This window comes from Budorcas taxicolor, chromosome X (genome assembly GCF_023091745.1).
Source record: "Budorcas taxicolor isolate Tak-1 chromosome X, Takin1.1, whole genome shotgun sequence".
In the NCBI taxonomy this organism is placed as follows: domain Eukaryota; kingdom Metazoa; phylum Chordata; class Mammalia; order Artiodactyla; family Bovidae; genus Budorcas; species Budorcas taxicolor.
Window position 1 is genome coordinate 90,847,866 of NC_068935.1, and position 12,245 is coordinate 90,860,110.

The 12,245-nt window shown below is 37.8% G+C and overlaps 1 non-coding gene across 1 annotated transcript; it reads left to right on the forward strand.

Annotated features, from left to right (window-relative positions):
- Window positions 1-553: 553 nt before the first annotated feature.
- Window positions 554-661, forward strand: LOC128070715 (U6 spliceosomal RNA). The gene has a single exon (XR_008201685.1). It is a non-coding gene; the product is annotated as a U6 spliceosomal RNA (small nuclear RNA).
- The last annotated feature ends 11,584 nt before the right edge of the window (window positions 662-12,245 follow it).

The window sequence follows — 12,245 nt, forward strand, 5'->3', positions numbered from 1 at the left end:
AGCAGCTGAATGGATAAGAAAGCCGTGGTACATGTACACAATGGAGTATTACTCAGCCATTAAAAAGAATACATTTGAATCAGTTCTAATGAGGCGGATGAAACTGGAGCCTATTATACAGAGTCAAGTAAGCCAAGAAGAAAAACACCAATACAGTATACCAACACACATATATGGAATTTAGAAAGATGGTAATGATAACCCTGTATGCGAGACAGCAAAAGAGACACAGAAGTATTGAACAGTCTTTTGGACTCTGTGGGAGAGAGAGAGGGTGGGATGATTTGAGAGAATGGCATTGAAACATGTATAATATCATATAAGAATTGAATCGCCAGTCCAGGTTCGATGCAGGATACAGGATGCTTGGGGCTGGTGCACTGGGATGATCCAGAGGGATGGTACGGGGAGGGAGGTGGGAGGGGGGTTCAGGATAGGGAACACGTGTACCCCTGTGGCGGATTCATGCTGATGTATGGCAAAACCAATACACTATTTTAAAGTAATTAGCCTCCAATTAAAATAAATAAATTTAAATTTAAAAAAATAGTGAGTGGTCACTTCGGCAGCACATATACTAAAAACTGGAATGATACAGAGAAGATTAGCATGGCCCCTACACAAGGATGACATGCAAATTCATGAAGCGTTCCATAGTTTTAACCACAATGAGGTACCATTTCACACCAGTCAGAATGGCTGCGATCCGAATGTCTACAAGCAATACATGCTGGAGAGGGTGTGGAGAAAAGAGAACCCTCTTACACTCTTGGTGGGAATGCAAACTAGTACAGCCACTACAGAGAACAGTGTGGGGATTCCTTAAAAAATTGCAAATAGAACTGCCTTATGACCCAGCAATCCCACTGCTGGGCATACACACCGAGGAAAGCAGAATTGAAAGAGACACATGTACCCCAATGTTCATCGCAGCACTGTTTATAATAGCCAGGACATGGAAACAACCTAGATGTCCATCAGCAGATGAATGGATAAGAAAGCCGTGGTACATGTACACAATGGAGTATTACTCAGCCATTAAAATGAATACATTTGAATCAGTTCTAATGAGGTGGATGAAATTGGAGCCTATTATACAGAGTCAAGTAAGCCAGAAAGAAAAACACCAATACAGTATACTAACACATATATATGGAATTTAGAAAGATGGTAACGATAACCCTGTATGCGAGACAGCAAAAGAGACACAGATGTATAGAACAGTCTTTTGGACTCTGTGGGAGAGAGAGAGGGTGGGATGATTTGGGAGAATGGCATTGAAACATGTATAATATCATGTAAGAAACGAATCGCCAGTCTATGTTCGATACAGGATACAGGATGCTTGGGGCTGGTGCATGGGGATGATCCAGAGAGATGATATGGGGTGGGAGGTGGGAGGGGGGTTCAGGATTGGGAACTCATGTACACCCGTGGCTGATTCATGTCAATGTATGGCAAAACCAATACAGTATTGTAAAGCAAAATAAAGTAAAAATAAAAATTAAAAAAAAATAGTGAAAAAACTGAAAATGTTACTCACTCAGCATGCCCAACTCTTTTGGGACCCCTGGACTGTAGCCCACCAGGCTCTTCTGTCCATGGAATTTTCCAGGCAAGAATACTGAAGTGGGTAACCACTTCATTCTCAAGGGGATCTTCCTGACCCAGGGATTGAACCCGGGTCTCCTGCATTACAGGCAGATTCTTTACTGTCTGAGCCACCAAGAAAGCCCCACTAGGTTTAATAATGGCCTCCCAAAAGATATGCGCAAGTCCTAACCTCCAAAACGCGTGAATGTGACCTTATTTGAATAGAGAAATTTTGAAGATGTAGTTAAGTTAAAGATCTCAAGATGAGATCATGCTGAATTCATGGTAAACCTTAAATCCAACCTTAGGCATCCTTGTTAAAGAAAACCAGAGGGAGATTTGCAACACAGAGAAGACAACGTGAACACAGAGGCAGAGTCTAGCGATGCATCTCCCTGCCAAGGATGGCCCGCAGCTGGCGGACACTGGAGAGGGAAGGATGGAACACGTTCTCCCTCAAAGTCTGCAAAAGAAACCAACCTGCCTACACCTTGATTTCAGACCTCTGCCCTCCAGAATGTGAGAGAATTAATTTCTGTTGTTTTAAGCCATCAAGTTTGTGGTGATTCATTATGGCAGCCTCAGGAAACTAATACAACCATATTCTCTGCACCGTAAAACAAATCTCCATAAACTTAAGATTCAAATCGGACAAAGCATTTTCTCTTAACACAATGGAACTAAGTTAGGGATAAAATTATAAAGGTATTTGAAAAATATGCAAATATTTTGAAACAAAATAACACTTATAAATATTGTGTCAAAGTAGAAATCAAAAGGGGGGAACAGATAATTTTTCAGCTTTATGGAGGTATAATTAACAAATGAAATTGTGACATATTTAAAGTGTAGAACATGATAATTTAATACATGTACATTATGAAAGTATTCCCACCATTACATCCATCGCTTCACATATTAACTTGTTTCGTTTGGGTTGTGGTGGGCTTTTGTGTGTGTGTGTGTGTGTGTGGTGAGAACATTTAAGTTCCACTCTCTTAGCAAATTTAAAGTATATAATACAGTATTATCAACTATAGTCACCATGCTATACATTAGATCCTCAGACCTTATTCATCTTATAACTGAACATTTGTACGCTTTTATCAGCCTCTCCCTATTTTTCCCACCCTGTAACCCCAGGAAATCACCATTCTACTTTCTTTCTGAGTTTAACTTTTTTTTGAGATCCCACATGTAAGTGATACATGCATAATGCCTTCCACATTCACCTATGTTGTCAAAAAATAGCAGAATTTCCTTCTTTTTTAAGGCTGAATAATAGTTCATTGTGTATGTGTACACACACACACCACGCTTTCTTTGTCCATCTATCTGTTGATAGACACTTTGTCCATCTATCTGTTGATAGGTTGTTTCCATACCTTGGCTATTGTGAACAATGCTGCAACGAACATTGGCATACAGATGAACTCTTTGAGAAAGTGATTTTGTTTCCTTTGGGTACATACCCAAAAGTAGGATTGATTGTTAGATCATATGGTAGTTCTATTTTTAATTTATTGAGGAACCTCCATACTCTTCCATAGTGGCTGCACCAGTTTACTTTCCCATCAGCAGTGTACAAATGTTCCCCTTTTTCCACAACCTCACCAGCATGCATTACCTCTTGTATTTTTTTATTTTATTTTTTTTACCTTACAATATTGTATTGGTTTTGCCATCCATCAACATGAATCCACCAGAATTGAAAGAGACACGTGTACCTCTTGTATTTTTTAAATAATAGATGTCCTAACAGGTGTGAGGTGATAGCTTCTTGTGGTTTTGATTTGCATTCTCCTTATAATTAATGATGTTATGCATCTTCAGGAAACCTACAGCTAACATCATACTGTGCAGAGGAAAGACTTCATGCTTTCTCATTGAGATCAGCAAGAAGGCGAGAATATCTGACCTCACTTCTATTCAGCATTGTAATAGAGGTTCTAGCCCTGGCAATGTGGTAAGAAAAAGATAAAATACACTCACATTGTAAATAAATAAATAAATCTATCCTTTCACATATAACATTATCATCTATAGAAAATCCTAAGAAATATACTAAAAGACTACAAAATAGTTCAGCAAGTTGCAGGATAAAAGATCAGTATTCAAAATCAAGTGCATTTCTATATGCTAACAATTAACAATTGATATTTGAAATTAAAATACCATTTATAATAGCATCACAATATATAAGATACTTAGGGATAAATTTGACAAAAGAAGTACAAGGCTTGCACACTGAAAATTACAAAATATTACTAAGAGCAATAAAAGATCTAAATAAACAGAAAGATACCCTGTGTTCACAGACTAGATGATTCAATATCCCTAAGATGCATAAATTGACAAGCCAATTCTAAAATTTATATGGAAGTGCAAAGGACATAGAATAGCCAAAATGTTTTTAAAAAGAATAAAGTTAGAGGACTTACACTATCTGATTCCAAGCTTTAATAATCAAGACCAGTGTGGTATTGGAGTAAAGAGCAGTAAAAAAGAAGAGAGTCAAGAACTAGGCTCATACATATAAGGCTAATTGATTTTCAACAAAGGTATAAAAGCAATTCAGTGAAAGAAAGAATAATATTTTCAATATCTGAATAGCCATATACAAAAAAATTGAACTTTGACCATTACCTTGCAACATGTACAAAACAAATGCAAGTTGGATCATAGACCTAAGTGTAAAACTGAAACCTACAAAAATATATTAAAGAAAGCTTAAAAGGAAATCTTAGTCACCTTTAGGTTGGCAATATTTCTTAACTAGGACTCAAAAACCATGGATATAAAAACACTGATATCTTGGACTTTATCAAAACTAGACATTTTTCTTCAAAAGAGAGACTATTGTGAAAATAAAAAGGCAAGCCACAGACTGAAAGGAAGATTTTTGCAAAGTATGTATCTAGTAAAGGACTTGTACCCAGAATATGTAAAGAACTCTGTAAACTCAATAATAATCACTCAAACAAACCAGCTTTTTAAATGGGCAAAAGATCTGAGCAGATACTTCATTAAAGAAAAATGGAAAGGTATGGCTACTTTGGAACAGTTTAGCAGTTTCTTATGAAGTTAAACATACACTTTCTATACAATCTAAACTTCCGATTCCTATATATTTACCCAAGATAAAAGAAAGCATTCAGTTCAGTTCAGTTCAGTCACTCAGTTGTGTCCGACTCCTTGCGACCCAACGAATCACAGCTCGCCAGGCCTCCCTGTCCATCACCAACTCCCGGAGTTTACCCAAACTCATGTCCATCGTGTCGGTGATGCCATCCAGCCTTCTCATCCTCTGTCGTCCCCTTCTCCTCCTGCCCCCAATCCCTGCCAGCATCAAAGTCTTTTCCAATGAGTCAACTCTTCACATGAGGTGGCCAAAGTACTGGAGTTTCAGCTTCAGCATCAGTCCTTCCAATGAACACCCAGGACTGATCTCCTTTAGGATAGATTGATTGGATCTTCTTGCAGTCCAAGGGACTCTCAAGAGTCTTCTCCAACACCACAGTTCAAAAACATCAGTTCTTCAGCCCTCAGCTTTCTTCACAGTCCAACTCTCACATCCATACATCCATACATGACTACTGGAAAAACCATAGCCTTGACTAGACGGACCTTTGTTGGCAAAGTAATGTCTCTGCTTTTCAATATGCTATCTAGGTTGGTCATAACTTTCCCTCCAAGGAGTAAGTGTCTTTTAATTTCATGGCTGCAGTCACCATCTGCAGTGATTTTGGAGCCCAAAAAAATAAAGTCTGACACTGTTTCCCCATCTATTTGCCATGAAGTGATGGGACCGGATGCCATGATCTTCGTTTTCTGAATGTTGAGCTTTAAGCCAACTTTTTCACTCTCCTCTTTCACTTTCATCAAGAGGCTTTTTAGTTCCTCTTCACTTCCTGCCATAAGGCTGGTGTCATCTGCATATCTGAGGTTATTGATATTTCTCCTGGCAATCTTGATTCCAGCTTGCGCTTCTTCCAGTCCAACGTTTCTCATGATGTACTCTGCATATAAGTTAAATATGCAGGGTGACAATATACAGCCTTGACGTACTCCTTTTCCTATTTGGAACCAGTCTGTTGTTCCATGTCCAGTTCTAACTGCTGCTTCCTGACTTGCATATAGGTTTCTCAAGAAGCAGGTCAGGTGGTCTGGTATTCCTATCTCTTTCAGAATTTTCCACAGTTTATTGTGATCCACACAGTCATATTTCCATACAAAGATATGTGCACAAATATGCATAGCAGCTTTATTTATAATAGACAAAAACTGGAAACAAACCAAATATCCATCACTGGGTGAATGGATAAAGAAATTGTGGTATATAAATACAATAGAATACTACTCAGCACTAAAAGGAATGATCTATCGACACACACACAACCACAAGGAGGAATCTGAAACTAATTATGCTGAGTGAAAGAAGCCAGACCAAAAAAAAAAAAAAAGGAATACATATTGTATGATTCCATTTATATGAAATCTAGGAAGTACAAATGAATAGATTAGTAGACTTTAGGATGTGGAATGTGAAAGAGAGGGAGCAGTGAAGAAAAACTCTAAGAATGAGGTCTGAGGAACCAGAAGGATGAAATTGCCAACATGATGAGAAAGATTGCAGGAGGAGCTGGTTTTAGGGGTAAGGTCAGGAATTCAGTTATGGTTTTGTTGAGTTTGAGAGTGCCTATTAGACATCTAAGTGGGGATGTTGTGTAGAAAGTTGGATGTGAGAGACTGGAGATAAGAGGGAACTGGGTTGGAGAAAATTTGAAAGCCTGACTCGAGGGCTTTCAGGCATAACCACCAGTATGTATCACTCCATGAATGTTGCTGTGACTTCCTCACAGGTCTCCCTGTTTCCTGCCCTTAACCCTCCAATCCATCTTTCCTGCCCACGGCTGGCAGAATCCTTCTAAAGTGCAAAAATTGGCCATATAATGCCCCTGCTTAAAAAATAAAGGAGGAAACTAACGAGGAGAGAAAAACATTTTCAGTGGCAGCATCCCAGTCCCCTGAGAGATAAAGTCTCATCTTCTTAATCCAGCACCCTAGGATATTTGTGACATGTTCTTTGCCTCACCAACCTACCTATAACCTCATTTCTCCCCTCCACATTTAATGCAGTGCCAGTGCCATCTGACCCAGCCTTCCCAAAATGGTACCAGCTCCTAGATCCTTCCTGCCTGGAATCTCTCTCTCCCTTCCTCCTCCGCCCATTTCCTCTTAAGCTCATTATATCTTCTCATCCTTCGAAACTTTCCTCAACATCTCAAAGTCCATCTATCCATAACCCCACATGTATATCTCTCACGGAAAGCTTATGTCTCACCCTCAGGGCTATGATCTTCAGGTTATTTCCCCTCCTCTTTTATAAACTATATGTATACAACTCAAGTTTCCAACAATACCAGTGAAATATATTTCTGAAAATTTGACATATTCATATAGTGGGATGCCATTCAGCCATAGAAAATGAACTCTTGTTTAGTTAACAGAATGAAAAATGAAGCATAATTAAATAAAAGAAGCATATACTGTATTATTTTTCAATTTATATAAAGAGAAAAACCAAACCATGCCCTTAGAAATCAAAATAGTCACTATCCTGAGGTAGAAGTGACTAGGAGGGGGCACAGATGCACCTCCTGGGGTGCTAGTCATGATCTGTTTCTTGACTCAGCATGTTTGTGAAAACTCATCAAGTTGTCCATAGTTTTTGTGCACTTTGGTATATTGTTATACTTGAATAAAAACAAGACTAAACTAAGATGATTAACCATAATAAAAAGCAAGGAAGTAAATTGCATAAGATTCAGGGTGAGAGAGCTATGATTGGTAAAAGTCACCAAGCGAACTTCTAGGGTGTACAATGTTCTGTTTCTTAACCTGTGTGGTGTTTACACAGGTGTTTGAATTATAAATATTCTTAAAAAGTGGACATATGTTATCTGAACTTTTCTGTTTGGGTGATATACTTTATCATTAAAATAGTTCTATAAGTGCATACATTTTCAGGATATATTTTGTAAAGCAAATAGTACAAAATAAAAACAAAGTGCAATGGAGTATTTATAGTAATACTAGTTTTTATGTAAGAAAGAAGCAGAAATGAAAAAAATACACTATTCATTTGTGCAAAAAAGAAATATAGTTAAGTGTAAATCAGAAGCTAGTGGGATTTATTACCTACATGGGATGAACAGGAACAGGATGAAAAGGATGGGAGGATGGAATGGGGTACATGAGATAGGAGAGTGACACCTCTGGGCATAAGTTATTTATGGCTTTGACTTTAAAAACCACGTTACCCTTCTACACTGTTGATAAGTCTGTAAACTGTTGCAGCCACTATGGAAAATAGTATGGAGGCGCCTTAAAAAACTAAAAATATAACTATAATACCATATGATTCTGCAATCCCATTCCTGGGCATATATCTAAAAGAAATGAAAAATCTAATTCAAAAATGCACCCCAATGTTCATAGCAGCACAGTTTGCAATAGTTAAGAAATGGAAGCAACCTAAATGTCCAGAGACAGATGAATGGACAAAGAAGTGGTATACATATACAACAGCATACTACTCAGTCGTAAAAAAGAATTAAAAGTGCCATTTGCGGCAACACTGATGGACCTAGAGATAATCATACTAAGTAGAGTAAGTCAGCCATGCACGTGTGCTCAGTCATTCAGTTGTGTTCGACTCTTTGCGACCCCATGGACTGTAGCCTGCCAGCCTCCTCTGTTCACAGGATTCTCCAGGCAAGAATACTGGAGTGGGTGGCCATTTCCTCCTCCAGGGGATCTTCCTGAACCAAGAATCGAACTCATGTGTCCTGCATCTCCTGCATTGGCAGGCAGATTCTTTACCGCTGAGCCACCTGGGTAGCCCAAAGTAAGTCAGACACAGAAAGACAAATATCATGTGATATCACTAATATATATAATTTTTTAAATGACACAAATGAACTTATCTACAAAAAAATAGATACACACTATTATATAGAAAATAGATAAACAACAATGACCTACCATATAGTACAGGGAATTGTATTCAATATGTTGCTGTTGTTCAGCCACTAAGTTGTGTCCGACTCAGAGCAACCCCATGGACTGCAGCACACCAGGCTTCCCTGTCCTTCACCACCTCCTAGGGTTTGCTCAAACTCACAGCCATTGAGTTGGTGAGATCCAACCATCTCATCCTCTCTTGCCCCTTTCTCCTGCCCTCAATCTTCCCCAGCATCAGGGTCTTTCCAATGAGTCAGCTCTTCACATCAGGTGGCCAAAGTATTAGAGCTTCAGCTTCAGCATCAGTCCTTCCAATGAACACTCAGGGTTGATTTCCTTAAGGATTGAGTGGTTTGATTGCCTTGCTGTCCAAGGGACTCTCAAGAGTCTTCTCCAGCACCACAATTCAAAAGCATCGATTCTTTGGCACTCAACCTTGTTTATGGTCCAACTCTTACATCTGTACATGGCTACTGGAAAAAACATAGCTTTGACTAGACTGATCTTTGTTAGCAAAGTGATGTCTCTGATTTTTAACATGCTGTCTAGGTTTGTCATAGCTTTCCTTCCAAGGGCAAGTGTCTTTTAATCTCATGGCTGTAGTCACCATCGACAGTGATTCTGGAGCCCAAGAAAATGAAATCTGTCACTGTTTCCACTATTTCCCCATTTATTTGCCATGAAGTGATGAGACCAGATGTCATGATCTTAGTTTTTTTGAATATTGAGTTTTAAGCCAGCTTTTTCTCTCTCCTCTTTCTCATCAAGAGACCCTTTAATAGAAAAGAATCTGAAAAATAATAGGCATATATATAACTGAATCACTTTGCATACACCTGAAACTAATACATTATAAATTGACTATACTTCAATTTTTTTAAATTATATTGATGTTCTACTTAATCAACAAAGAAAAGGGAGAAACAAAATGAAATACAAACAGAAACAAATAAGTCTATTTCAAATGAATAACGAAACTACACCAAACGGGGGAAACAAAAAAAAAAACCTGTAAACAAATGTTAAGCACTAGTTAGCAGCTTTATTTTCACAGTAGTGACTTGGCAGTTCTAAAACAACTATATGCATATCCTAGGATTGAACAAATAAGTAAAAATATTGTGAATATTGAGAACCAGATTTCTCACTGTATAAGAAAGGAGTTAGAAATATGGAAAGGGGGTACAGCTAGAATGAATCTTGTGGTTTGAAATTAGAATTGGAGTGCCAGTATGAATTAATGATCTTAAGATGAATCAGAGATTACATAGATAGATAGATATAGACATATGGTTGATAGATGATAGATAATGTGTGTATGTGTGTTTAGGAATATATACATACACACCAGCTCTGTCCACTGAGATGGACTGTAAGCAATGACTCCTAGTTGCAACAATGGGCACACTTCATGCCCATATTTTGGTATCTCTTCCAAAAGGAACCAAGACTAGTTTCTTGAGGAAATGGCTGATTCCAGAGCTGGGGCAGAACAAGTATAAGATGAGCCTGGAATGTTCAAAGGATAATGGATATATCAAAAGGACGCAAAAGCAAGCTTGAAAGGATTCTCCTTGTCAAATTCTGGAACAATTTGGGCATCAAAATAAATAATGAATATAGCAGTTTATAATGCATTGAATAAAATAAGAATCCACGAATCCATATGACAACACTAAATGAATGAACAAAGAAGGAAGAAAGGAAGGAAAAGAGAGAGAGCTCTTCCTTATTGTAGAATATGAACTAACAAATGTAGAAGGAATAACAATAGAATTAGAAAATCACCATTTGGCAGTCACCATAGGAATAATTGTTTCAGCCAAGTACAGTGGGATCTGAGTGTGAGGGAAAAACATGGCTTGTTATTCCATATACTTCTGTGTTGTGTGTCTCACAGTGTGCATGTTCCCATGCATCACTTGTATAATTAAAAATATGTTTATTCTTTTGACATGCTGAGGGACATGTGTTTGTCACTGTCAGTGCTTGCTGCAAGATACTGGGACACAAATAAATAGCACTGAGGCAGCACCCAGGAGCACTGTCTCCTGAAAGAGAGATAAGAGTAGCAGGTCTAATTAACTGTAATACTGAAAAAAATACACTAGAACATGGTGGTATCACTCTTGCCTGAGTACCTCAGCACTGTGCTGAGATTATAACAAGCACCCAGTAGAAACTTGCATAAGCTGTAAAACAGCATATCCAATCACTATCTTTGCAGAAGAAAGTGGGGAATGCAAAGTATGATATATAGGTATATATAAATATACATATATAAGCATATAGGTAGATATTAATACTTATATTTTCAAAGAGCAACACTGCAAGGATAAACCAAAAACTCATTTTTTAAAAGTGACCTATGATGGGCAGGGCATAACAGGGTGCAGGGACAGGATGGAAGTTATATAGTTTAGACTATATATTGAAAACATAAAAATGTTTTACATATTCAAAAATTGAAATTTTATTAAAATTTAATCCCTAAAAATTGAAAACAAATGGAACTGAAAAAAATCTCACTATATAACATTCATGACATAGCTTCCAAAGACAATATATTATTTCCAACAACTTTGGAACACCGTGTTTTGAATGTATGCCCTTAACGGAATACATTCCAAGGACATATAGAGCTGCTAAGAAAGCTTAGACTTCTTTCAGGAATCTAAACACTGGTAGAAATACTGGTTTTGTTACTTTACTGCAAAGAAGCCATTATATAAATGTTGTTCGGAACCAAGATCTTCCATATAAAAGTGCCAATTTTGAAGTGCAAAATTTTAAAATTGCATAAACACCTTGGAATATTCACTTTGAATTGGAAATATCAGTATGATCCAATAGGGCATCAACTCTTTGCTCTAAAATTAGTATTCCTTAATGACAGAATTACATCTTTATGTTATCTTTCCTGTATTAACTGTATTTTGTGCAATCCAATAGCCTGAGTTAATGAAGGATACTTTTCACTTATATAAAAGTGCCAGTTAATAAATATAGAAAAGTGACAGAATTTTTTTAAAATGGCCACTCTGAAAATCTTAATAAAATAACTGAACCAGGCAACTATCATCAATGTGTGTGCTCAGTCATGTCCGACTCTTTTCTCCCCCATGGACTGTAGCCCTCTAGGCTCCTCTGTCCATGGGATTCTCCAGACAAGAATATTGGAGTGAATTGCCATTTCCTACTCCAGGGTATCTTCCTGACCCAGGGAATGAACCCATATCTCTTGCATCTCCTGCACTGGCAGGTGGACTCTTAACCACTGCATCACCTGGGAAGAGCAATAGATGAAATCATTAAATGAAAGGTTGATGGGGAAATTTCCTAGGGAGGTATCAGGCTATTACCACCTTAACTCACTGATGAATCTTAACATCATTAAAAGCAGAACCACCATATATTATATGCCTCCTGGTATAAAATAGGAATCTCACATCACCACCTATGAAGTGTTCTTAATAACCTGAATGCAACAGAGTCCTCAGAGCTAAGACCATCTCCAGGAATAATGGGAAGTAGATAACATGTTAAATGACTCCACAAGGGAGCAAAAAGACAAATTCAGAAGATGAGTCCTTCTACAGGAGTGATTCCCAACCTCCAGGCTGTGG